Genomic DNA, 27,218 nt, shown 5'->3' with positions numbered 1-27,218 from the left:
GCTTCAATCAAAGATGCAGAACCACCATGACTGAAACAGAAGGGAAAGAGACTTTTGCACTCATGGGCTCTGAGGGAGCAATATGTGCATTGCAGGCCCCGTGACTAGGGATGAGCCTGAAGTCCTACCGCCAGATGGGCAGCTGGGAAGGACAGCTGGGTGTGGACAAGAACCAGAACAAACAGAAAGATAATAGGATGAAACTAGAACCCCATCTGCCCCATAGCATTTCCAGCCTCACCGTCTTGTGTAACCTGCAGGAAAAGCTGGCAGCATTTACGGAAGGGCTGCATATGGACTTGTCCAGAGGTGGAAAAGCTGAAGGAGGAGATCTAGCAGGAGCTGAGGGAAGGTCCAGTCTAGGGTCTGCCCCACTCCCACAAAGTGAGCTGCCACCCAGTTTAAACTTAGAGCATAACAATTGAAGCCCAGGCTTCACATCTGCTTTCCAAAAATCAGGAGTTCTGGGCAATTATGCTGATACAATACAAAGCCACCACAATTCATTTACCTCCTGTACATACAACAATTTTCATAACACAAGTTTTAAAAATTCCTTCTTATTCCTCTATAATACACAAGAAATCTTTATAAGCTAATGTTTACAATTGAAATATGAGAACTAGACTTTTCAAAATTCTCACTTTTATAATCCTGGTAAATTAGAAAGGGTAGGAACAGTCCTCTGACAAATGAAACTCCAATTTAATTATTATAAGCTACGGCTTTGTCTTTTCTACCATAAATAAAAGCTTGGATATAAATAAACTGACACATAAATAAGTGGAAATAGATACATGTCTACCTGCCAAAGCAAATAGTTAAATAAGAATCTTTCTTCTCCCAGATTATATAAACCAAAGATAACTAATAATGCACATGGATCTAACATTTTTAGAAAGCAAGACTTAAATATCACCTATCCAAAACAGTGAATCTGACCAATCTTTCCCAAATGGTCAGTCCTAAATCACCTCATGCAAATGAATTAAATGATTAAACCATTCAAACAAATGACTAAAATAACAGGGGCAGTTTGCCTGAAAATGGGAAGTTCTGTCAGAGGTGTTCAGTCTTGCATGCAGGTTAGAATCCCCTGGAGGAAGCCTGGGGTCTACCTCACGTGACCACCTAAAGTACAATCTCAGGGAGGCTGAGCCCTGCCATCTAACATCAGGTTTTAAAAATCTGACTGGCTAGAAGTGACTGGGTGGCTCAGTGGGTTGAGTGTCTGACTTGCTTTTGGCTCAAGTCATGATCTCAGGGATATGAGATTGAGCCCTGACATCTGGCTCTGTGCTCAGCAGGAAATCTGTTTGAGATTCTCTCCCTCTTTCTCTCCTTCTGCCCCTTCTTGGCTCGTGTTTGCACAAGCTCCCCCCCCCTTAAATAAATAAATCTTAAGAAAAAATAATAAGAAAAAAAGAAAGGAGCACTTTGGTAGCACAGTTGGTTGAGCCTCCAGCTCTTGATCTTGCCTCCAGTCATGATCTCAGGGTCTTGAGATCAAGCCCAGTGCCAGGCTCTGCACTCCACAGGGAGTCTGCTTGAGATTCTCTCTCTCCCTCTGTCCCTCACCCCACCCCCTTACTCTTTCTCTAAAATAAATAAATAAATAAATAAATCTTAAAAAAAAATGTTTTAATTTAGAAGAAGAAGAAGGAGGAGGAAGAAGGAGGAAGGAGGAAGAAGGAGGAAGAAGAAGGAAGAAGAAGGAAGAAGGAAGAAGGAAGGAAGAAGGAAGAAGGAAGAGGGAGAAGAAGAAGAAGAAGAAGAAGAAGAAGAAGAAGAAGAAGAAGAAGAAGAAGAAGAAGAAGAAGAAGAAGAAGAAGAAGAAGAAGAAGAAGAAGAAATAATAAGAAGAAAGCTTGCTAGCTGTAGTATAATGCCCAAAGAAGGTTAAAAACTACTGGAAATCAGGGTGGAGAACTGATTTGATAAGACCTGAGAAGATAAGTACTATAATTAGGGCTATAAACAAACAGAATTAGAGATGGAAGAAATTAATTCTAAATGGGTAACTTAGAAGAATTTATGGAAGATACAGAATTTATCCTAGACCTTGAAAAATATGCATAAACGTATTACATGGATTTCAAAAAGGAAGGATACTCCTGGAAATGATAGGGGCTTAAGGTAAAAACTGTGGGTAAGAAGGCATAAAGGAAGTTGGAGAAAATGCTAGAAATCCTGTTTCTGGGTGAACGGGGAGCAAGATGACAACATAAAGAACCTAGGAGTGGTGAATTTGAATGTACATTGTCTACCTTTGCCAGAGAAAATCTTTAAAGTAAGAGGAAGATCTTCTATTTTTTTTTAAAGATTTTATTTATGTATTCCTGAGAGACACACAGAGAGAGGCAGAGACACAGGCAGAGAGAGAAGCAGGCTCCACGCAGGGAGCCCGATGTGGGACTCAATCCCAGGTCTCCAGGATCATGCCCTGGGCTGAAGATGGCGCTAAACTGCTGGGCCACTGGGGCTGCCCAAGAAGATGATCTTCTATCTTAGATTTATTAAGGCATAAGCAGAGCCTCTTCATTTTAAGATTGTCAGGTGGGGAAGTGCTATTACTGAATTCCCCAAAGCTAGGCTGACATGGCTGGGGCCACAGGCTGGTTGTCTAATCTGTAAGTAGCCTCCTGAGTATACCTCAGCATCTGTACAGAAAATACCATTCTGTAAGCTTGCCAGGACACAAGAAAGTTTGGAAGGCACCCATCTACCCTATATAACCATTTTGCTCGATATCTTGATATATGGGGCTGACGGCCTGTCTTCAGAACTCTCATTTCCTATTAAAGCCTAAAAATTAAATAGAAAAGTGAAAATGTAAATGTTAATGAAAATAACCAAATATATTAAGAAAAATAAAACAAGATCTATAAGGAGGAACATTTTCATTCTAAAAGAGAACATAACTCGAATTTTTTTAATTGTTTTTCAAAGAAGTAGCACATTACTTGGTGATGAACTAAATAGGATGGAAAAGCATCAATTTTGAAGAGAGCACCTTTCATTAAATCTTTTCCTGTCCTTCAGTCGCTTATTTTTTCTAAAGAAACCTCCATCACTGATTAATTTTTATAGTTCCAGAGATATTCTATATAGAAGCTGTCCAAAAAAGAGTTGATGTAGCAGGCCTGAGATTACTATTCTCAGGCAGACTCCTTACAAGGCTAACCATGACTGGTGTTTGGAAATTTGAATTTGTTCCCGCCACACCCTCCCTAATACAAGCAGCTTACTGGGGTATCTGGTTGGGTCAGCCAGTTAAGCGTCTTTTTTTTGGTTTCATCTCAGGTCATGATCTCAGGGTCCTGAGATCCAGCCCTGCATCAGGCTCGGCACTCAACATGGAGTCTGCTTGTCCTTCTCCCTCTGTCCCCCCTACCTCATTCTCTCACATACAAATAAAATCTTTAAAAAAAAAATAAAAGAACCCAAAGAGTAGCTTACTGTGCCTAGGCTGTCTGTGCTACCATTGTGGTTTGTGCTGAACATATTCCTTCTGGAAATCTGTAATTTTGGTATGTGCTTTGCGGGGGATGCCTGTGTGACCAGCTCCCAATGAAAACCCTAACCACTGAGTCTCTCTGATGGTCTTCCCTTGTGGATTACACTTTACACATGTTATCAGAATGTGTAGATAAAGGAAGTAGTGTGTCCTGCTGACTCCAGGGGGAGAGGACTCATGGAACTTTGCACTAACTTTCCTGCATACTTTCTGTCATGTGCCTTTCCTTTGCTGACTTTATTTTGTATCTTTTGCTGAAGTAAGTCCTAGTTATAAATATGACTGTCTGTTGAGTCCTATGAGTCTTCCTAGTAAATCACTGAAGCTGCGATGTTCTTGCAGATTCATCCCCACACTCCCCATACACAAGCATATGCATGACATATCTTTCAACAATGGTAGCACAATATATACACTGTTGAGTCTTTTTTACATATGGGTCTTGGACATTTTTCTTATTGGTGCCTATAGGCCCAGTTTATTATTCTTAACACTAAATAGGAGTTCATTATATGAATGGTATCATAATTTCACTAGTCCTTTATTAGGGGCATTTGGGTGTGTCAAATCCTTTACTTTAAAAAAATAAACAACCCTACAATTAGAATCATAAATGGTTCACTTGTCCTTTGTGTGAGTAGATCCATTTGAAGAAAACCAACAGGGAGCATTGCCAGGTCAAAGGTGATGCACATTTAAAAATTTTAATTAATAGTTAAAATTATGTTTTTCATCAATCAGGTCAATTTAACCAACACTTTTGTATGAAATTGTCTGTGTCCCTTAGAATTTGCCAACACTGTGGTTTATTTGAAAAAGTTGATCTTTGCTAATCTGAAAAGCGGGAAAGGATATTGTAGTTTCAACCAACATTTCTCTTATTAATGAGGCTGAGCATCTTTTTACAGGAACCATTGGCATTTGTTTCTGTTAGGTATCTTATGCTTGGTTTATTTTTCTATTATATATTTAGCATTTTTCTCCCTTATTTGTAGTAGTTCTTTTTATACATTAAGGAAATTAGCACACTTTGTGTGAATTGCAAATATTTTCCCTCAGGTTGTTATCTATTGCCCTTGTTTATGTCAACTCTTAAAGCAGAAATATTTTATGATTATGTAAATTTTTGTGACCTTTTGAAACTATGTCAAAATAGGATTTTAGGATTTTCCTCAATAATAAAACATTTATGTTTCTTTCTGCCTGAAATATGAAAATGTGAGTGCAAAAAAATTATTACATTTATAAAAGTATATTTAAAAGAGAAAAACAAAACTTCTCAAATTCTGTTTCAAGTAAAGATGAATTGGCAGGTTTACATCACACCTGTTTCATCCCTTCCTGATCTACCATTAAGAACTTTAACATCCCAAGTGACACTTTCTAAGGACACCATATTTCAATTTCTTTGGCACTAGTGTATAAATAAATCTTAATTTTGGGCTCTAGTTGACATTTCAACTGACTGTTATAAATTACTTGAACTCTTTTACTAGGGAATTTGATTTAAAAGCCTTTAAAAGAAGCTGATGGACAGGATGTGACAATGGCCAACCTCTATACTCACTACAAATTATAGACATGCATATCTGAAATTTCTCAATACTTATCTGGCTATTGTCTTAAAGGAATAATAGTCAATTTTTCTTTTAAGATAATGAAAACTTCGTGCATATACCATCTTTTTTTCTGAAGCCTATACTGTACCTACAAAATTCATATTAAAACACACACACACACAAAAAACGATTTTGTTCTAATAAATTGACATTTGTCTCCCCTCCCTCTCCTCTTCCTTTCTTTCCTCCATCCATCCTTTCCTTACCAGTATTTACTTAATCTTAATAAGACCTAATCTAGGGGCACCTGGGTGGCTCAGTGGTTGAGCATCTATCTGTCTTTGGCTTAGGTCATGATCCCGGGGTCCGGGGATCCAGTCCCACATCAGGTTCCCTGCAGGGATCCTGCTTCTCCCTCTGCCTGTGTCTCTGCCTCTCTCTCTGTGTCTTTCATGAATAAATAAATAAAATATTGAAAAAAAAAAGAGGTCATCTAAATACCAAATTTATATTGAGATCTGTGATGGTTTACATGTGGACCATGTGAAGTGGTCCTGCACTTAAAGCCTCATTTTACAGATGAGGAATCTGAGGCTTGAAACTATTAAGTAATTTGACCAAATCACAAGAATATAAGGAGAGGGACCAAAGTCCATCTGTATGTAACTCTATCCCTTACCCTTAACCATGCTTCCTGGCATATTTAAGTGCAAATCATCTGGCTGTATTTTGGCTTTATGTTTTGTTCATATATATAAATCTTGCCCCTTTCATTATTACATACCAGCAAAAACAAATTAACCTACACATTCATAAAAACAAAAGGGAATATTACCAACATTACGCCCAAATACTATTCCTCATGGGAAATGAGCCCTCTAATTTAGTCTACGTTCCTCACAAAATAATTTGTTCACAAGAGTGTCCTATCTCCTTTACCATTAAAATATAATGTCCTGTCTAGTTCAGACAGGATTAGATCTTCATTAAAAACTGACGGAATTGGGCTGGCTGGCCTAAATTCCCAAGTGTGAGCACTTTAGCTTAGACTGCCATCCTGACTATTTTAAACTTTTTCCTCTGTTCTTTTTCACTTTTTATGTTCTCTTCCCTCACTTATCAAAACCACTCTTTCTAATCCTATCTTGTCTTCCCTCCAACCCTTATTATTCTAAATTGCTTTTCCTTCCGTTCTCTAACCTTGATAAGCTACCAATGTCTTAGCTCTCACCACAGTCCTTGGTTGCTTTCCCTTCACTCTCCGAACATCATTTATTTTATCTAACTTTCCTGTGACAATATCCAGCTTTATTAAATTTATATTTATCTAAGAGAGTGTGAATCCTAAATTCCTACACAGTCATATGCCAAGTAGCTCCCCTCATAACCAGAGCTTAGAAAGAAACAAACATCTATTGACACCTATTGCATATTCTATGCAATATAATTTTTATTATATTTTATATGAATTATTGGCCTAAGACCTTAAGACCTAAAATTGAAGCTCAGACATTTTAGGTAATGCATCCATTACCACACAGATAAAATAGGACCTTGCTAGGATATGAACCTTATATTCTTGAAGTTCTTTTATTTGACTACCCAGACACTGCTTCTTTTATGGAATTCCATATATAGAAATTTTTGTGTTACTCATAACTACACAAGCCCTTTGGCTAGGTATTTGTACTAATTCTTATACACTAGAAAAACTCAAATTTTTTTTTTTTGCTCTTTTTTCCTGTTCATCTTTGAACACAGGACATGATAGGCAATTTAATAGATTTGTTGAATATCATCTTTCTAATTGATACAGAGTTTTCTTATGTGTCTGATACTGTATTATAGGAATTCTTTAGCTCCTCACATTTATATGTATAGACACTCATATTAGACTCTCCATTTCCTAACTATGTTTATTGTATTAGCATGCACCCTTCATACATTCAAGATTCACATTGAAGTTTATTCATAAAGTGCCTCACTATTTCCAGTTTCCCAGTGTTATTATGTGAGATTTCACAAGCCACAATTGATCTAAATAGCTTCAACAATCATGAAGCAATGAACGTTGCATTGCCATACTTAAGCTAATTTTTGAATATGTAATTATACAAAAAGAAAATTGGAACTTTTGTGACTATCATTATCCTAACACTATTATGAATTCAAATATACATAAATAAAATTCCAAAAATTGATAAGATTAGAATCTTGGAATTCCTAAGATTAAAAATATTTAATATGCAGGTAGAATGACTCATTAGCCATATCACCAAATTTCTTAAAGATTATAATAACAATCTTGGTTAATAAAATTCAGATTTTTAATGCTATAACCACACTATAACACAATTTAAATTGTCAGAAATCACTATGATAAATGATTTAAACTGAATAGGAGCCATTTTCTTTGAGAAGTTGCTTCAACCTCCTCCCTAATAGTTGGCAAGAGTCTATGTCATTATAATAGTCTCAACCAAAGATAACATCGTTTTTATTTAAATGAATGCAGCTTTTATTATGTTTTCCCTTTTTAATTCAAAATACTATCACTTCATATCGAGTGTTTTCTTTTTTGGCTTGGTCTTACTCTCTAATAGCTATAGTAATGTGAAACAACAAATTGAATCTTCAAACAAGTGTCCTAGATTCATCTTTACACTTTTATAATTTTTATTTTAACTCACTCATCTATAAAACGAATTCTTGGACTAAATGATTTCTAAAATCCTTCCAGCTTGAACATTCTACGTGCCTCAAGTTGATGGAAAACAGTGTACTGCCCAAGCATAGAAAACAATTTTCAGGCTCAAATACATATTTTAAAATTTCAAGCCTAACAGTTACTGCCATAAAATTTTGCCCAGAGTTTTACATCTCACTACTTGAGTAAAGGCAATTCCATTTCAAAATGCAACAAACTGTAATGTAAATGCCTTTTTTACAGGGTATGCAATTATGCACAGAAAAGTAGGATATCCTCTAATCAAGAGTTAAAACTTAAGAAAGCTTAAAAGAGTTCCTGAAGTTGCCTTGTATCAATCACACATCTGCCTTTCAATCTTCCCTGACAGCTTCCTTTCCTTCTCCTTACTTCACATCTTCCACTGAAGTAATGTGTCATTTATCGCAAGGGAAATCTCCTGCGGGTGTTTTCAAGAGAATTTCAGTTGGGGTTTACAGCTCACTCCTTTTGTTTATGACATTCTTTAATGTATTCCTTGGCAGATGGTAAAAGCAAAGTAATTAAGGAATACAGCTTTATTACTGATTATGGATTTGATATTTATGACCAGAGGTAATTTATAATCTTTGATTCTAAATACCATTATCCAAAGCAAACGTTTTATTTACACATTCAAAGGCATAGCAACAGATATTAAGGTGCACTGAATGAAAATAAAAACAGACTTGTAAATTTTTGACAATGGTCCTTAAATACTCATATTTCTAAGTTCTTAAATAAAACATGTAAAGTCATGAGACTTTTCATTTCCACTTTGTTTCAAGGCACTTTGAAGACAATTGAAAGAGAAAGAAGAGCAAATGAGTAATGGAGCTACCACAAGACGAGAGAGAAGGGAAAGACCTAGGAAAGAAGTAACAGAATGAAATACAAAACTTGGTTCAGCAATTCTCCATGAACACAATGCATTGGGGGGGGGAGGGGGAGAGGAGCAGGAAAAGAGAATTTACAGAAATCTTGGTTAGTATGTGAATTTTGTAAGGAAGAACCAGCCAAACTAAACTCAAGATGATGAGGACATGGTTGGCTCTGTTCATAAGGAAGGCTGTAGGTGGGCTATGGGGCTAGGATAAGGCAAATATATAATACTCGAATGGTCTGTGGAAGTTTCCCAGTAAACTTTTATGAGTACTGCAGCCATTATCAAAGTTGAAAAGAACATTTACTGGAGTCTTACATTGTGTGGGTGCAAGACCTTTCCTTGCAATGTGCCATGTTGTCTTTTCTTAAGACTTGAATTTTTAGAGTAGGTTTAGGTTCACAGCAAAATTGAGATGAAGGCACAGACTTCCCCTAAACCCCCAGCCCACACATACATAGCCTCCCTCATTATCAACATTTCTCACCAGTGTGGTACATTTGTTAACAACTGATGAACCTACATTGACACATTATCACCAGAGCCACACTTTACATTAAGGTTCACTCTTGTGTTGCACATTCTATGGGTGTGGACAAAAGTATAATGACATGTACCCACTATTATAGTATTATACAGATAGTTTCACTGCCCTATAAGTCCTCTATGCTCCACCTCTTCATCCCTCCCCTTACGCTGGCAACCACTTATCTTTTTATTGTCTCCACAGTTTTGCCTTTTTCAGAATGTCAGGGAGTCGGAATCATACAGTATATAGTCTTTTCAGATTGGCTTCTTTCACTTAGTAATATACATTTAAGTTTCCTCCGTGTCTTTTCATGGAGGGTAATTTTTAAAAGTTTTCATAAGCACAAGAATACCATTCAGAGGATCACAATGACAGCACCATAAGAAGCATTTGGGGAACAGAAGCTGCCTGAAGGAACAGTGTCTTCATCTGTCATTTTAGGGTAAGTACTAATGAGTAGAACTACAGACAGAATCACTCACATTCTTAAATTGTTTTATTTTTCTTGTTGGAATTCTTTTTGTTTTACTTTTAAATATTTTGCTTTATCGTTGCCGAACTCTTACATTCAAAATTCTGTGAGCTTAATGCAAAATAGTATGGATGCACTCAATGATTTTGTTTTTTTATTGTCTCAATAGAACTGTATTACATGGCATTATGAACAAAAAAAATAGAAGAGAGGTGTAGGAAGAATCTTCCTTCTGTATATTGTATAGAAAATAATGAGCTGAGGGTGAAGTAACCTTGAAAGTTATTCCCATCTGCTCCCTCCATTGGGACAGACATTTATTTTTACAGCATCTCTCAAAGTTACAGCAGAGGCAGAAGATGGGTTTCCACAGGCACTCCGGTATTCTGATAATCCACAGCACCAGGATTTTCCTTCATCATGGTACAGGAGATATTCTACTTTCTTCTAGTATGATGTTAAATAGCAACTGGTGATGGTATTAAGGTCAGAGAGACATTAGGGACTGTTTGGGTGTGTGAGACTGCCTGCCCCATCTGAAGAGAGCAGCTATCCAACACTTGCAGATTTTTTTATATAAAGATGAGCCCAGTGTTCCCAGATCTTTTGATTGTGCAAAAGAATTTGGGAATTCAGATTTTTTGGTAATATCTCTAAATTTCAGAAATCAATTCTGTGATGGAACTGTATTGTTCCAACCAAATACAGTGCATTTTTAGGCTGAAAGATGCCTAAATCAATGGGGAAGGTACAAGGTTGTGGTTGATTCAAGTGAAGTAATTGAAGAAGAAACCCTAATCCTGAAGCCAGTTCTAATCAAAGGAGTGTTTCCCTGAAGAAGCACCACCTGACACAGAGTTTTCCCCAAAAATGCCATGCCCATAATCCCTCGCAAAGCTGAAAACTGTCCCTGTTTTAATATCAAATAGAGAGAGTCAATAGTACATGCTGAAAAATATGTTCCATTTCCCCACTCTATGTCTTACTAATATGTATCCCAGGGACAGAGAGAGCACAAGAATGAGGAAAAACTCAGGAGGTAATGATATACAGAGAGAAGCACCTGGAAAGGTCAAAGCTTGTGATATGATAAACCAAGTACAAAGCAAATTGAGTTTTTAGCAGTTTATAAAAACAAGATGTGAATACTTCTTTAAAAAATTAGAATTTTTAAATTTAAATTCAATTAGCCAACATACAGTACATCATTAGTCTCAGACGTAGTGTTCAACAATTTATCAGTTGTATATAACACCCAGTGTTCATCCCATCATGTGCCCTCCTTAATGGCCATCACCCAATTACCCATCCCTCCATCCACCTCCCTTCCAACAGCCCTCAGTTTGTTTATATAGTTAAGAATCTCTCTTGGTTTCTCTCTCTCTCTCTGATGACTTCCCATTCAGTTAAAAAAACAAAAACAACAACAACAAAAAAAACATCAGACATTTTTATTAGAAAAGTTCTTTATTAGAAAAGCTATATAAAAAGCTATCTTTTTCTATAACTAATTTGGAGTATGTTATCAATTCTTTTTTCACCTACTTGCCCCATATGGCTTCATATTTTTACTAATGTTTACGACAATACACAGCACATGGCAGATACTATGCTAAGTTGATTAGTTGATTTGTCATTGCAAGGACAGAAAAAGAATACTTACTGAATATCAGTGTAAAATTTTCTACATGAAGATTTACAAGTCCCGCAGAAATCTTTAAACATTTAACAAAAAAATTAAAATCTACATATAGAAATAGGAAATAGCATGCAAAATTAATTATTCTTTTCTAGGTTTCTTTTATTTCTTTTTTTAAAGATTTTATTTATTTGAAAGAAAGAAAGAGAGATCATGGGGGGAGGAGCAGAAGGAGAACCAGGCTCCCCACTGAGCAGAGAGCCCAATGCAGGCTGAATCCCAGGACCCTGGCATCATGACCTGAGCCAAAGGTAAACACTTAACTGACAGAGCCCCCCACATGTCTTTTTTATTTCTAATGAAAGCTGTCTTGAGTCCAAAACTGGTTTAAAGTTACAGGAGTTGAGGGACGCCTGGGTGGCTCAGTGGTTGAACGTCTGCCTTTGTCTCAGGACGTGATCCTGGAGACCCAGGATTGAGTCTCACATCGGGCTCCTTGTGGGAAGCCTGTTTCTCTCTCTGCCTGTGTCTCTGCCTTTCTGTGTGTGTCTCTCATGAATAAATAAATAAGATCTTAAAAAAAAAAAAAAGTTACAGGAATTGAGCCATACTGTGTCTCAAAATAGTAGGGAGGAGTAGTGAGAAGGAGACATGAGTGGGCAGATCCTGAGTCTTTAAACATTTACATATTTTCTCATAAATATGGAAGTTACAAAACCAGTACCAAGATTTATCTATACCCTTCATCTAACTTCCTCTAATATTAACAGATTGCATAACCATTGTACAACCAAGAAAAGTAAGAAATTCAGTTAATGAAGCTATAGACTACACTCAAATTATACCTATTTTTCCAACTTCTTCATGCTCCAGGATCCAATCCAACTCAACCTCATTTAGTTGTCATATCTCCCTAGTATCCTATAACCTTTATCCTTTGTCTTTCACAATGGTGACACTTTGTACAGTATCATTTGATTTGGGTCTGCTAGATGTTTTTAGTTGGGCCAGTGGGATCAAGGGGGATTGGGAGGCACCAACAAAATGGCAGCGGACCCCCCACCTTGTGGCCCCCACCTCAGAACTTTCCCATCACCAGCAGACCACCGGAGGACACATTCAGGGGGAGACTGGACCTATGCAGGAAACCTGAACCCCACCTTACCCAGACCCCATATAAGGTCATAAGCAGTTATCGCCCCAAGCCAATTCCACCAGTAATATGCCCTAATACCTATCACCCCATCCAGACACACAACCCCATACCCCCCCCTTAAAAAGGTCTCTTGCCCTCCCCTGGGCGCGACTTCCCCAGCCCGCTCTCTCTGCCTCCCCTGTGGGCCTCAGAACCTTGCCCATGAGTGCATCCTATTAAAGGTTTGCCTCGACCAACTTTTGCCTGGCCTCTCTATTTCATTTCACTACCAATCAGATTAAACCCGACATTTTTTATACTTAGATTGAGTTAATTCGCCTTTAACAAGAATAACACAAAGATGATATTGGGTCTTTTTGAATGTATTACATCAGAGGGTGGCTCATTCTTTTTAACAAATACTAGTATTAATTTATATAAAAGTCCACAGATGAGCATCTTTGACTTTCCATTCTTTTTATAAGTAATATGAACGATGTTACAATACATAGCTTCAAAAAATAAATAGTGTCTCTCATGTGTGAGTATCCCTCCAAGACAAATTCCAAAATATAGGATTTCTGGAACTTTGGATGAAGGTGGCAGAAAAGGAGGATACTAAGCTCACCTCAACCCATGGATACACCTAGATAACACCCACGTCAGTGTAAATAACCCAGAAATTGAACCCAAAGCCAGCGTGACAGACTCTCTACAGTTACACGTAAAGAAGAGGCCCCATGCTAAAATGATAGGAAGGGTGGGAATATGCTCAAGAACCAAAGTGATCCACAAGATTGTCCAAAGGGAGGGAGAGACACCACAAGCATGGAGAAGAGAAAGGAGCAGACCCTACACCAAGCACTCCATGCAAGGGGGATCCACACTGGGAAGACAAATCTCCATAACATTTGGCTTTGAAAACCCAAGAGGCTTAACTTCCTGAGTTTTTAAAATCAGTGGGGCTTATTTACCACCTGGAACTTTAAAAATCAGCCCCCTGGCTTCTGGGAGAGGTGAATGGCAAGAGGAAATGGAGTCCTCACCCTTAAAGAGACAGCACAACAAAGAACCCCACTAAGAAACAGCATAGAAGCAGCAGTTTGAAAAATGCCTGGAGCATACGGGAAGATTTATTTGCTAATCTCAGAACTGGTGCTGGAGGGGAAGAGATCTTTGGAAGACTTCTCCAAGAACAAAACTGCTTCCAGGTGCCATTTACATCCCCCTGTTCCCCAGCCTACTTATAGGGGTACTGAGTACTGGGATCAGCTCAAACAGTCCACTTAGCTTGCTAACACTGCCCCATGCCCCTGGCCACCTCCTGGGGACAAGCCTCATCCAACTCACTCTTGGCAGGAATTCGCCAGGGCAGCTCCAGGTCTCCTTCCACAGCAGACAAGTACAAACACTATTTGTTTGATGCTATTACCATCTGCCCCACCCCTGCATTCTCCTGCAAATTCACCTCCCTCCAGCACAGCCTCAGCAGGACTCCATTCAAAGCTACACCACAGCATGATATTGTGTGTCTAGCCTCAATCATGGCCAATACCATCTCCTGTCCTGGAGATAGGAAAAGAGGACTACACACACACACACACACACACACACTAATCCAAATGCAGCCTCAGCAGTGGGCTGGTGGCATCCATCTAGTCTGACTGCAGTACCCCCTCACCAATGAAAGTGTTTCAGGGAGTGAATACCACGTGGTTCAGTTGTAGAGGCCAAGGAAATTAAGCCCATTCCACCTTAAATTCAGCATTAGCACAAGTACGGCCATCTCAGGCCCCTGTGAATAAGAGCTGAACTTTACCTCACTTCAGTTACAGGAAAAAAATGCTTAAGGCCCTTGAAAGCCCCATATCAGAATGAGAACAGAGCTTAATGCTCATGGCTGGGAATCCCATATCAGAATAAGAACAGAGCTTAACGACCTTGAAAGCCCCATATCAGAATGAGAACAGAGCTTAAGAAATTCTTTCTCCACCCCTTCTGGAAATCCCCTAGACCGGCCCATAAAAACCCAGCTGTAACCCACCTTGGGTCCAAGTCCCTGCTCCGCTGTGTCGGGTACACTTGGACCCAAGCTCAAACTTGCTAATAAACCCTCATGCGCTTGCATCGGAGTCGACTCCTTGGCGGTTTCTCGGATTCGCAATCTTGGGCACAGCACAGTGAGACCACAGCTCGGGCAAACACCTGGTCTGACCTAACTCAAGCTCAAGGTGGCCCCCAACTAGCCCATTAACAACACAGGTGATGAGGGAGCAGGGCTAGCTCAAGAAAAGCACAGCTGATATCCCACAAACAACACCCACCCAGAGTGGGATATATGTGACATTCTTTAGGAGGCTTCCAATTGTCTTAATGTTATGCTAGAGGGAAAAGCAATCTTTAACTTGACAATGGCAAGGCTTCCAGTATCTTGTAGGTCCTCCTTAGCATATGAAAACCCTTTTGGAATCTCCATTTTGCTTACCTCCCCCAATTCCTGGGTATATAATCAGCCACTCCTCACAGGCCCAGGGCAGCAACTTTTCCTGCTCATGGTTTCTGTCCTTGTGCTTTAATGAAACCACCATTTTGCACCAAAGACATCTGAAGAATTCTGTCTTGGTTGTAGGCTCCAGACCTCACCTGTATTCCAAAACTTCATCACAGGGACCAAACCCTGCCCCCAACAGGCTCTCAATTTTAGTTATCTAAATTTGATAAACCAGGGGCACCTGGGTGGCTCAGTCAGTTAAGCATCTGACTCTGGTTTAGGTCATGATCCCAGGGTCCTGGGATGGAGCCCTGCATCCCATTGGGCTCTCTGCTCAGCAGGGAGTTTACTTCTCCCTTTCTCTCTGCCCCTCCCCTTTGCTCCTGCTCTCTCAAAATAAATAAAATATTTTTAAAAAATTAAAGTAGTGATAAGAGATCTTAAAAGCAGCAAGAGAAAACAGTTACATACCAGGGAAACCCCATAAGGCTATGGCAATCAAAAATGGTAACTTAATGGTTACCATTAACCAATGGTAATCAAAAATCAAAATATATATATGCAAAAAATAAAGTAATCAAAAATCAAAAAATATATATGCAAAAAATAAAGAAAAATGAATCCAAGTATATCACTAAAGAAAACCATTAAACCATGAGAAAGCAAGAAAGGAACAGAGAAAAAGAACTACAAAGATAACCATATAGCAAGTAATAAAATGGCAATAAGTACATAGCTATCAATAATTACTTTGAAAAGACTAAATGCTTCAATCAAAAGATATGGGATGACTGAATGGATTAAAGCAAGATCTATTTATGTGTTGCCTACAGGAGACTTATTTCAGATCTACACACATACAGATCGAAAGTGAAAGGTTGGAAAAACATTTATCACACAAATGGAAGTGAAGAGAAAGCTGAGGTAGCAATACTTACATTGGACAAACTAGACATTAAAACAATGACTGTAACAAGAGACAAAGTGGGACACTACATAATCATAAAGGCAACAATCAAATAAGAAGATCTAGCAATTGTAAATATTTATGGACCCAACATAGGAGACCCAGATACATAAAGCGGGTATTAACAAACATAAAGAAAGTAATCAATAGTAATACAATAATAGTTTAACACACCATCCCCTTGCATCAATGGATAGATCATCTAATCAGAAAATCAATAAGGACACAAGGGTTGTGAATGACATATTGGACCATATGGGTCTAACAGATATATTCAGAACAGTCCATCCTGAAACAGCAAAACACAGATTCTTTTCAAATGCACATGGAACATTCTCCAGAATAAGTCACATATTAGGGCACGAAACAAGCCTCAACAAATTCAAAAAGATCAAAGTCATACCATCCATCTTTTTCGGACACAGGTTATAAAACTAGAAGTCAACCACAAGAAAAAATCTGGAAAGACCACAAAGACATGGAGGTTAAATAACATGTTAGTAAACAATGAATGGACCAAACCAGGAAATAAAAGAAATAAATACGTACATGGAAACAAATGAAAATGAAAACACAATAATTCAAAACATCTGGGATGCAGCAAAAGTGGTTCTAGGAAGGACATTTATAGCAATGCAGGCCTACCTCAAGAAGCAAGAAAACCCTCAAATAAACAGCCTAATCTTATACCTAAAGGAGCTACAAAAAGAACAATGAACAAAACCTAAAACCAGCAATAAAAAGAAAATAATAAAGTTTGGAGCAGAAATAATATTGAAACTAAAAAAGCAGGGCAGCCCGGGTGGCTCAGCAGTTTAGCACTGCCTGCAGCCCAGGGCATGATCCTGGAGACTCGGGATCGAGTTCCATGTCGGGCTCCCTGCATGGAGCCTGCTTCTCCCTCTGCCTGTGTCTCTGCCTCTCTCTCTGTGTCTCTCCTGAATAAATAAATAAAATCTTAAAAGAAAAAAAAAAAAAAAGCAACAGAATGAATCATAAAACCAGGAGCTAGTTCTTTGAAAATAATAAAATTGATAGACCTCTAGCTAAACTAATCAAGAGAAAAAGAGAATGGGGATCTAAATTTAAAAATCACAAATGAGAGGAGAGATTGCAACCAATACAGAAATATGAACAATTATAAGAAAATATTATGAAAAACTAGATGCCAACAAATTGGACAACCTAGAAGAAATGAATAAGTTCCTAGAAACATTATCTACCAAAACTGAAATAGGAAGAAATAGAAAATTTGTATTGACTAATAACTAGCAAAGAAATTAAACAGTAACCAAAAAACTCCTGGGCACCTGGGTAGCTCACTCGGTTAAGGGTCCAACTCTTGGTTTTAGCTCAGGTCATGATCTCAGGCTCAAGAGACTGAGCCCTGAGTCCAGCTCTGTGCTCTGCATGGAGTCTGCTTGAGATTCTCTTACCCTCTCCCTCTGCCCCTCCCACTCCTGCTTGCACTTGCTTTCTCTCTCAAATAAATGAATCTTAAAAAAAAAAAAAGGAAAAACCTCCCAACAAACAAAAGTCCAAGACTAGATAGCTTTATAGGCAAATTCTACAAAACGTTTAAAGAAGAGTTAATATCTATTTCCTCAAATTGTTCCAAAAAATAGAAAAGAAAAATTCTCAAATTCATTCTGTTCTATCCAGCATTACCCTGATACCAAAACCAGATAAAAACACTATGCAAAAGACAAAGAGAATTACAGACCAATATTGTTTATGAACATAGATGCAAAAATCACCAACAAAATAACAAACCAAATCCAACAATACATTAAAAAATAATTTACCACAATCAGGTGTAATTAACACCTGGGTTGCAAGGGTGATTCGATATTTATATATCAATCAATGTAATACATTACATCAATAAGGGAAAGGATAAGAACCATATGATCATTTCAGTAGATATAGAAAAAGCATTTGATAAAATACAACATCCATTCATGATAAAATCCCTCAATGAAGTAGGGATAGAGGGAGCATACCTCAACATAACAAAGGCTGTATGAAAAACCTCTGATTAACATCATCATTAATGGGGAAAAACTGAGATCTTTTCCCCGAAGGTCAGGAACAAGATAAAGAGGTCCACTCTCACCATCTTTATTCAACACAGTACTAGAAGTCCTAGCCACAGCAATTAGACAACAAAAAGAACTAAAAGTCATCCAAATTGGCAAGGAAGAAATAAAAGTTCCACTACTTGTTGGTGACATGATACTCTATATAGAAAACCCAAAAGACTCTACCAAAAAATGGCTAGCACTGATAAATTCAGGAAAGGCACAGGATATAAAATCAACATGCAGAAATCCTTGCATTTCTATACACCAATAATGAAGCAGAAAGAGAAATCAAGAAAATAGTCCCATTTACAATTGCACCAAAAAAGTAAGTAACCTAGGAACAAACCTCACCAAAGAGGTGAAAGACTTGTACTCTGAAAACTATAAAACATTAAAGAAATTGAAGATGACAAAAAGAAATGGAAAGAAGATTACAAGAATAATGGTGTTATGCTCATGGATTAGAAGAATAAATATTGTTAAAATGTGTATACTACTCCAAGCAATCTACACATTTAATGCAATCCCTATCAAACTACCAACAGCATTTTTCACAAAAGTAGAACAGATGATCCTAAAATTTGCATGGAACCACAAAAGACACTGAATAGCCAAAGCAATCTTGAAAAAGAAAAATGAAACTGGAGGTATCCAAATTCCAGATTTCAAGTTCTATTACAATGCTGTAGTAATCAAAACAGTGTGGTATTGACCCAAAGATGGACACATTGGCACAAAAATGGCACGAAAATGGGTCAATGGAACAGAATAAAAACCCACAACTGTACCCACAATCACATGGTCAATTAATCCTCAACTAAGCAGGGAAGAATATACAAAGGGGAAAAGGCAGTCTCTTCAACAAATGGTATGAGGAAAACTAGGCACCTACATGCAAAAGAGTGAAACTGGACCACTTTCTCACACCATACACAAAAGTAAATTCTAAATGGATTAAACACCTAAGTGTGAAACAGGAAACCATAAAAATCCTAGAAGAGAACACGGGCAGTAATTTCTTTGACATCAACCATTGGCAACTTCTTTCTAGACATGTCTCCTACAGCAAGGGAAACAAAAGCAAAAATAAACTACTGGGACTTCATCAGGATAAAAAACACAACAAAGGAAACAGTCAACAAATCTAAAAGGCAAAATATGGAATGGGAGAAGATATTCGCAAGTGACAAACCCGAGAAAGGGTTAGTACCCAAAATATACAAGAATTTACTCAACACCCAAAAAAACATAATCTGATTAAAAATGGGCAGAAGAGGGATCCCTGGGTGGCTCAGCAGTTTATCATCCGCCTTCAGCCCAGGGTGTGATCCTGGAGACCCGGGATCGAGTCCCACATCGGGCTCCCTACATGGAGCCTGCTTCTCCCTCTGCCTGTGTCTCTGCCTCTCTCTCTCTTTGTGTCTCTCATGAATACATAAATAAAATATTTTTTTAAATGGGCAGAAGACATGAATAGACATTTCTCCAAAGAAGACATGCAGATGACTAACAGACACATGAAAAGATGCTCAACATCACTTATCATCAAGGAAATGTGAGTCAAAACTACAATGCGGTATCACCTCACACCTATCAGAATGGCTAAAATAAAAAACTCAAGAAACAACAGGTGTTGGCAAGGTTGTGGAGAAAAAGGAATCCTCCAGCACTGTTAGTGGGAATGCAAACTGGTGCAATCACTGGGAAAAGAGTAAGGAGGTTCCTCAAAAAGTTAAAAATAGAACAACTCCTGATCCAGCCATCCCACTACTCAAAGAATACAAAAACACTAATTCAAAGGGATATATGCGCCCCTACATTTAAGGAGCATTATTTACCATAGCCAACATCTGAAACCAGCCCAAGCATCCATGGATTAATGAATGGATAAAGAAGATGTGAAATACACACACGTGCGTGCGCACACACACACGCACACACAATGGAGTGCTATTCAGCCATAAATACGAATTAAATCTTGCCATTCGCAATGACCTGGATGGAGCTAGAGAGTATAATGCTAAGTGAAATAAATCAGTCAGAGAAAGACCTATCATGTGATTCGGTCATATGTGGAATTTAAGATTTCGGTCATTTGTGGAATTAAGAAATGAGCTAAGGGAAGAAAAAGAGAGAGACAAACCAAGAAACAGACCTTTAAGTATAGAGACCATGGCTAAAGAGGCCAGATGGGTGGGGAGATGGGTGAAATAGGTGAAGGAGGATGAACAGTGCACCAACTTGATGAGCACCGAGTATAGAATTTTTTTAAGCTAAAAAAAAAAAGAAGAAGAACCGAAGGAGGAAAAAAAAAAGAAAACAACAACAACATAGAACTTCTGGATCAAGTAGAATTATTGGGCTGTTTGATAGGTATTGTTCAATTGTTCCCCATAACTTTGGTACTAGTTTATAGTTTCATCACCAGTGATCTCCCCACTAACGTGAAATAATCCATCCTTTCCCCTCAATTTGAAATGTGGCTTTTTTTTTATCCTACTTTATATTGCACACAATTTATATCTCCCTTTATAATTTGTCAAGCTACTGAGGACTGAATATATGTCTCTTAGTGTTTCTGAAATGATGTATCCCACATCAGAACACAGTTAATGTTCATTAGATGGATGAGTAAAAACAGGGTCGACATTAGACTTTAATCCAGGTTACTTTGCTCTCGGGACACTGGATTACAAAAGGTGAACTGCTATTTCTGAATAAACCAGATACGTAATAAAGGGTGAGTATACCAGGCAGTCATCATTAAACAAATCATTATTATTTTCAAATAATTTTGAGCACTTGGGTCTTTTGGGCTATAGGAGTTAAACACAGCTCTTAGATTCCTATATATTCAAGCACTTTATTTCGCGGAAGGGGTGTTTAGGGAGGGCCTAACTGCTCCCACCAGCTAGAAATGCATTTTATATAGCTTCTCAAGGTAATAAGGTGTTACATGTAGAAAGAAAATTTAATAAACCTCAGCAAAGTTTCCTTATTAAAAAAAAGAAAAGAAAATACTCAACTGGTGATACTTTTATTTTTTATTTTTTTTTTTCTGGTGATACTTTTAAATGACTTTGTTTCTATCAGTAGTTCAAGCAGATAAGTTATTGTCTCCGAGAATTTCATCTTGAGTGACTTGCCCTTAATAAGAATGGTTGAGTAAGATTTAATGTTCAGAACCACCTGCTAAAGAAGGATTCTCATTTAACACAACCCATTCACTGCAAAGCTCTCACACTGTAAAGACTTCTTGGGGGAGCCACAGTTCTCTCGGGTGTGTTCTCAGTCTCACACATCAACTCAACAGGCCTTGAGGGCAAGGGGCTGAGCTTTTCCCTGCGGTTCACAGCTCAGAATGGTTATGAATGCCTAAGCCCTTTACAAGCCTTAGAAAAGGAGACTGAAAGAAACCCAGTTAAACCTAATGTAATTAATATATTACAGAATTACACACCAGCATTTTAATTTTCCAAAAAAAAAGACTCCAATTCGTTCCAGGGCAACAATGAGGGTAAAAATACCTAGAAATGGTTGTGTCCAGAAGTGTCATCTCAGAAGATGATCTGATTATTAATTTTGTTCCATATATGCTAGAAGCTTGTCTTGGAATCTTCAAAGTTATGACTTTAAATGTCTTCAAATGAGTATTTACTTTGTAATTGTTATTTATTTTATTTCAGAAAAAAAGAAATTTTGTTGAAGTACACTCTCATAATTATTATTATTATTATTATTATTATTAATTATTTTAAACAAGGGACGGGTTCGCAGCAGTTTGGGCTTGATATGGGGCTTTTATTATATTTTGCTATATCTCTCAAAGTTTTAATTAAATTCAATTATAACAAATTTTTGGAAGTCTATCACTCTCATTTTCCTTGTCTTCTTTAAATCTGAGGTTACTCAGATTGGGTAACTGATGGGTGGCTCAGAGGTTGAGCACTTGCTTTTGGCTCAGAGCGTGATCCTGAGTCCTGGGATCGAATCCCACATCGGGTTCCCTGTGAGGAGCCTACTTCTCCTTCTGCTACATCTCAGTGTCTCTCTTGAATAAATAAATAAAATAATAAATAAATAAATCTGAGGTTACCTGAGTGAAGAGAGCAATTATTAAATGATTATGATTGTGACTGATACATATGTCTCCTTGTAATATTGGATACTGACAACTGAAAAAGAAAGCAGCCTCACATATTTTGTCTAGATAGTTCCAGATTCCTGGCTCCACACACTCACAACCACAGAGATGATTTTTTTTTTTTTTTTTTTGTAAACCCAAATTCACCCTTTATTTTCCCGAAAAGCAGTTTTAGACTGAATGGTCCTGATCAGCCTTAACATTTTAACTTCCTATTGCCTCTCTACCCATTGACACTCTAATTTAGGAACTATCTGCTCTCCCTTCCATGCCTAAAATTCACTCCATTGATGGAAAGTTACACATGAAAAGCATTTTGCTCCTGTCTAAACAAAATCATGAACTTGAAATAAATGGACAATTTAGTCGTTTCGGTTTCAAATATTTGAGAGCTTATAACTACCTCTCAAAGCAGGAAAGCTATTTAAACCTCTAAATATAATAATGAGCAATAAACACACGCAGTTTGATACTTAATAACCCATATCTGCTCGCGATTAAAGTGATTGCATCATAATGAGTTTTGCCTCATAGCAGGGGAACCTTATCTAAATAGATGTCACTGGTATTTCAGAATAAAGTCAGACTTTTGCATGAGAATGCCATTGGAAATTGGAAACTCTACAGGTAGAGTTTACTGTAGCAAATATGATCTTCACCGTCTGAGCCAAAGAGAGCAGGTCAAGGGGTCCTGTGTTCATTTTTTGCCTGTTTAAAGGTTGGCCAGCCAACCTGCTCAGAACCCAGGAGCCTGGAAGCCTGAACTAATTTTGAAGAACCTAACAAAGGCTGTAGACTCTCAATCTAAGTAGAGGACAGTACAGATTTCCGTAGATAAGTCCTTGCCTTGATTTTACACAATTTTACACACTCATGGAAACTCTTTTTATTCAAGCTCTTTTCCAGGCTAAGACATGTGCCTTTTGAGGGACAAATATTCATTTTGTCCAAAGTATACAAAATACACAGATTTAAGGGGAAAGAGGAGGTCATTCCTTGACCACTAGTTAAAAGATGAACTCAGGGTGAAGGGTACCAAACCATCTACTTTGAAGGAAACTCAGCTCTTCTCCCCTAAAGAGTATAAAAGAAGTAGCCTCTGACATAAATCAGGCCAATCACATGCATTCCCCCTTTCTGCCTTTGAGCCTCTCTGATGCAGAAAAACGGTCCTGAGCTGTAGTGTCTCTGCTCCCGTGTGTTGGAGTATGGTCTTCCCTACTCCCCTCCCTGCAGGGAAGCCTAAGATATACTAGTGCTGCCTATGTAATAGTGGTTTTTGATGTGACTGAGTGGAAAACTGAACTATTGCATCCTTGGAAGATATTTGATGTCCATTCAAGACCTTCTAGAAAGTTCTTTAAAAAAAAGGAACATTCAGAGATTCTTACCCAGCACCCCTTTTGTTACAGTCGCTGTACAAACACCTGTGGAAGATGCAAAGAAAAATAACACATGGCTTTAGTTCTCAAAAACATAACCAAGTTAACACATTTCACAAATCACTGTTAAGAAAATGGTCAGATGAGAAGTTAAGACAGCTTTTCACTGAAGTTGGTAAGACTATTTGAATTTCACCCAGAAGACTCTTTTACCTTCTCATCCTGTAACTTCCCTTCACCCAAAAGACTTTTTTACCTTCTCATTCTGTAACTCCCCGGCAGGAATATTAAAAGTAGATTCCAAATTAAGATAAAACAAAGTAAGATTCCGAATAAGTTCCACATGTTGGGACAAATTTGAGGCTGCATTCTATTCAACTACATGTCCTTGTTAGAGACCTCAATTTTCATAAAAGACTGTGGGTGGTCCCCCCAACTTAGCTGGTTATTAAAGCATACTTCTTGGCACTGATTCACTGACGTAGAATAGCTGCTCTCCAGGCACTTGTCAGGGAATATAACCCTGGACAACTGCAGCAAAACCAAGCAAAACTTGGTAAAGAGAAATTAAAAGTGTAAGTGCCTATGGGAACTTGCAATAATTCCAACTCATTTGATTTTAAGTTATAAAACCCTTCTTTCTTCCATTTCTTTCTTTCTTTTTTTTTCTTTCTTCCATTTCTTAAAAGCAACAGGTATTTCGTGGAAGTCAAAGAACAGGGATACAATCAGACCTCACAAATGGACTTTTTTTATGAGTTTATTTATTTATTCATGAGAAACTCAGAGAGAGGGAGAGACATAAGCAGAGGGAGAAGCAGGATCCCCACAGGGAACCTGACACAGTACTCTGGGATCACGACCTGAGCCAAAGGCAGACGCTCAACCGCTGAGCCGCCCAGGTACCCCACCAATGGATTTAGAGATGTCTCTTAAATCTGCTTCTCTCCACATACACAATTCACCATTTGCTGTAACTACAGATCATCCTTGCTGCTTGGTTGCATAAGGCTGGTTAAAGATATCTAATCCTGACAATATGTAAGCTTATTTTACACGTTAAGTTTCCAAAAAGGAGGCTAAAACCCCTCTCTCTTCCCATCTCAATTCCAAATACCAGGGAAAAGGACCATGATTACTCAAGATGCAGCCTGATTCATGCTCAACTGATAAATTATAGGCAAGGAATAGAATTAAGGATAAAGAAGAGCTTGGTGCATTTTAAATTAAATTCCTACCCCTGATCTAGCCAATAGCTCAGGACTGTTTTTGCCAAATCACTGCTATGGGCTTACTATTAGGTGAATTATTAGGTGAATCATGGAAGAAAGAAAACAGCCAAAACATATGTGGAGAAGTGTGAAATGGAAAGGAAACACATTATGGTCCACGATACATAGTCAGGGCTTCCTTTTGTAAAGAAACTCCAAAATGTAGTGTTTAAGCAAAGGGCCGCTTACTCATGAACATTAGCAGTTACCACCCTGAACAAGAGTCTTGGGTGATGCCTTTAGCCTATCAGGAAAAGTCTTCACGAAGAACACCTTTAAGGCTCACTATGAGGATGTTAAGGACCTTGGTTACTATCTCATATGGACATGCAAGCATCATCACCAACATCTCGGTAGGCGACACATATGTTTTTGTTTTATGAATCCTAAGGTATGTTTAACAATTCATGCTGCTCTCTTCACATTTGCTACTGGAAATCCGGAAGTCCTATGCACGCTTTTAGATGTCTGTTGTACATGATCCTCCCACCTTGATTCATCCTACTTTTTTTTTTTTTTTTACACATGCTATTTTTGCCTATGATCTCTCACTTATTTTAAATCTTTTTTTCCTTGTGATTTCATGAGCATTTTAAGTTGCTCTGTGCTCAGGGTACCTGGATGGTTCAGTGATTGAGCATCTGCCTTTGGTTCAGAGCATAATCCCAGGTCCAGGGATTGAGTCCCACATAGGGCTCCCCACATGGAGTCAGCTTCTACTCTGTCCATGTCTCTGCCTCTCTTTGACTCTCATGAATAGATAAATAAAGTATTTTTTAAAAAATTCTCCATGCTCATGTGTATACCTTAAATAATATAATTTTTTTAAATAGGCAAAGCTGTGTGCTTTAGTTAATATAACAAAGCAAGAATTTTCCCAGGGCTTCCTTACTAAGTTTGAAGGCATTTTTCTGTTGTGGTAGTCCCAGGTAGAAATCCTTCTCTTCCCCCATATTTTGTTATGCTCTGTTGTAATTACTGCTATCTGGTCCTATAAGTCTTTCAGTTTCCTTCCAAAAGTAAAGATAAAATTTAAAAACAAAAATTCTCACCTTATTAGAAATTTCAAAATATACCAAGAAGGTACAAAATGAAAAGTGATGCTGTGTTTTAAGCAGCTTTCAAGTGTCAAATAAAGAATACTTGCCCATGTTTCTCCACAGAGAGGCATTCATTTGACCCTTCTCTGAAATACCGACTCCACTTCAACTGCTTCACCCAACCCTATGCCAACTTACTGTTGAAACACAAGCTATCCAGTAAGTTTTCAGCACAGCCTGGGTAGTAGATTAGAAGTTCCTCTACCTGGAAGTGTCGCCTTCTACTAAGGGTTTTGCAGTTATGCAAAACCTGAGTGGCTCAGTGGTTGAGCATCTGCCTTCAGCTCAGGTTGTGATCCCAGGGTCCTGGGATCGAGCCCCACATCGAGCTCACTGCTGAGAACTTGCTTCTCCCTCTGCCTATGTCTCTGCCTCTCTCTGTGTCTCTCATGAATAAATGAAAGAGACAGTTTTGTTTGGACAAGATGATCCTTTTGACATCTCTAAGTGAACCTTCCCCCACAGCTTGGCATCCTGGCTTGTCATGGTCAAGTGACACTGTGCTAAAAAACATCCTGGCACAACTGGACAAAACATTTGCTTTCTCATTAACATACCTTTGACCTGTTAGAATCCATTAAAAATGTTAAAATAGTATTTATTAACAATTTAATAGATAAGCAGGTTCTCTGGGAACCCTATTTCAAATATCTCTTCTCAGAAATTTATGGAGATGAAGCTTCAGATTGCTAGCAGAGGAGTAGCAGGAGTTATTTATTGAAGTTAGGGTAATTGAACTTTGACAAGGACTCACTGTTTGTATTTTGATTATTAATCATCTATTTTTTCCATTCTCCTTATAAACATTTATTAAGCACCTACCATGCAGCAAACACTGGAGTTGCAAAGGTTTTTAAGACACAATTTCCTTGTCCTGGCAGCTTAGAGCCCAGTGTAGGAGACAGAAATGTAAAGAATTAAGTTATGGCTTAAAATGGATGAGGGGAAAAAAACCAAAAACAGTAGCAAAGCACTCTTATAGCATATTAACAGGGCAAAGGAACCAATTTGGGGTAACATTGTAAAGAGAAACTGCCCCCTGCGCTGAATTCTAAGATAGGCAATTAGAAGTTTGGTAACTTAAAACAGGAAAGATGTCTCAGCAGGTGGGTAGGCATGACCTGTGAAAAGGCCCACGGTGGGACTTTCCAGCCTCAGCACTATTGGCTTATTTGGCTGGATAATTCTTTGTTGTGGGAGGCAGTCATGTACATTTTACCATGTTTAGCACCATCCATGGCCTCTACTCACTACATCCCAATAGCACCCCCCCAACTTATTCAGTTGTGACAACCAAAAAAAAAAAAAAAAAATATCTCC

The 27,218-nt window shown here is 38.1% G+C and overlaps 1 long non-coding RNA gene across 2 annotated transcripts in view; it reads right to left on the bottom strand.

The window, feature by feature from the left end:
- Window positions 1-27,218, bottom strand: part of LOC140636580 (uncharacterized) — a 456,565-nt gene that overhangs the window by 59,504 nt on the left and 369,843 nt on the right. The window contains exons 7-8 of one of the 2 annotated variants that reach the window (XR_012033777.1): window positions 23,537-23,572; window positions 22,238-23,219 (exon numbers count right to left, since the gene is read on the bottom strand). This is a non-coding gene — a long non-coding RNA (uncharacterized lncRNA). Of the gene's footprint in view, window positions 1-22,237; window positions 23,220-23,536; window positions 23,573-27,218 lie in introns of those variants that run through there. The other variant, XR_012033782.1, reaches the window with a different exon arrangement.

This window comes from Canis lupus, chromosome 7 (genome assembly GCF_048164855.1).
Source record: "Canis lupus baileyi chromosome 7, mCanLup2.hap1, whole genome shotgun sequence".
Classification (NCBI taxonomy): domain Eukaryota; kingdom Metazoa; phylum Chordata; class Mammalia; order Carnivora; family Canidae; genus Canis; species Canis lupus.
This window is presented reverse-complemented; position numbering and strand designations above follow the sequence as displayed.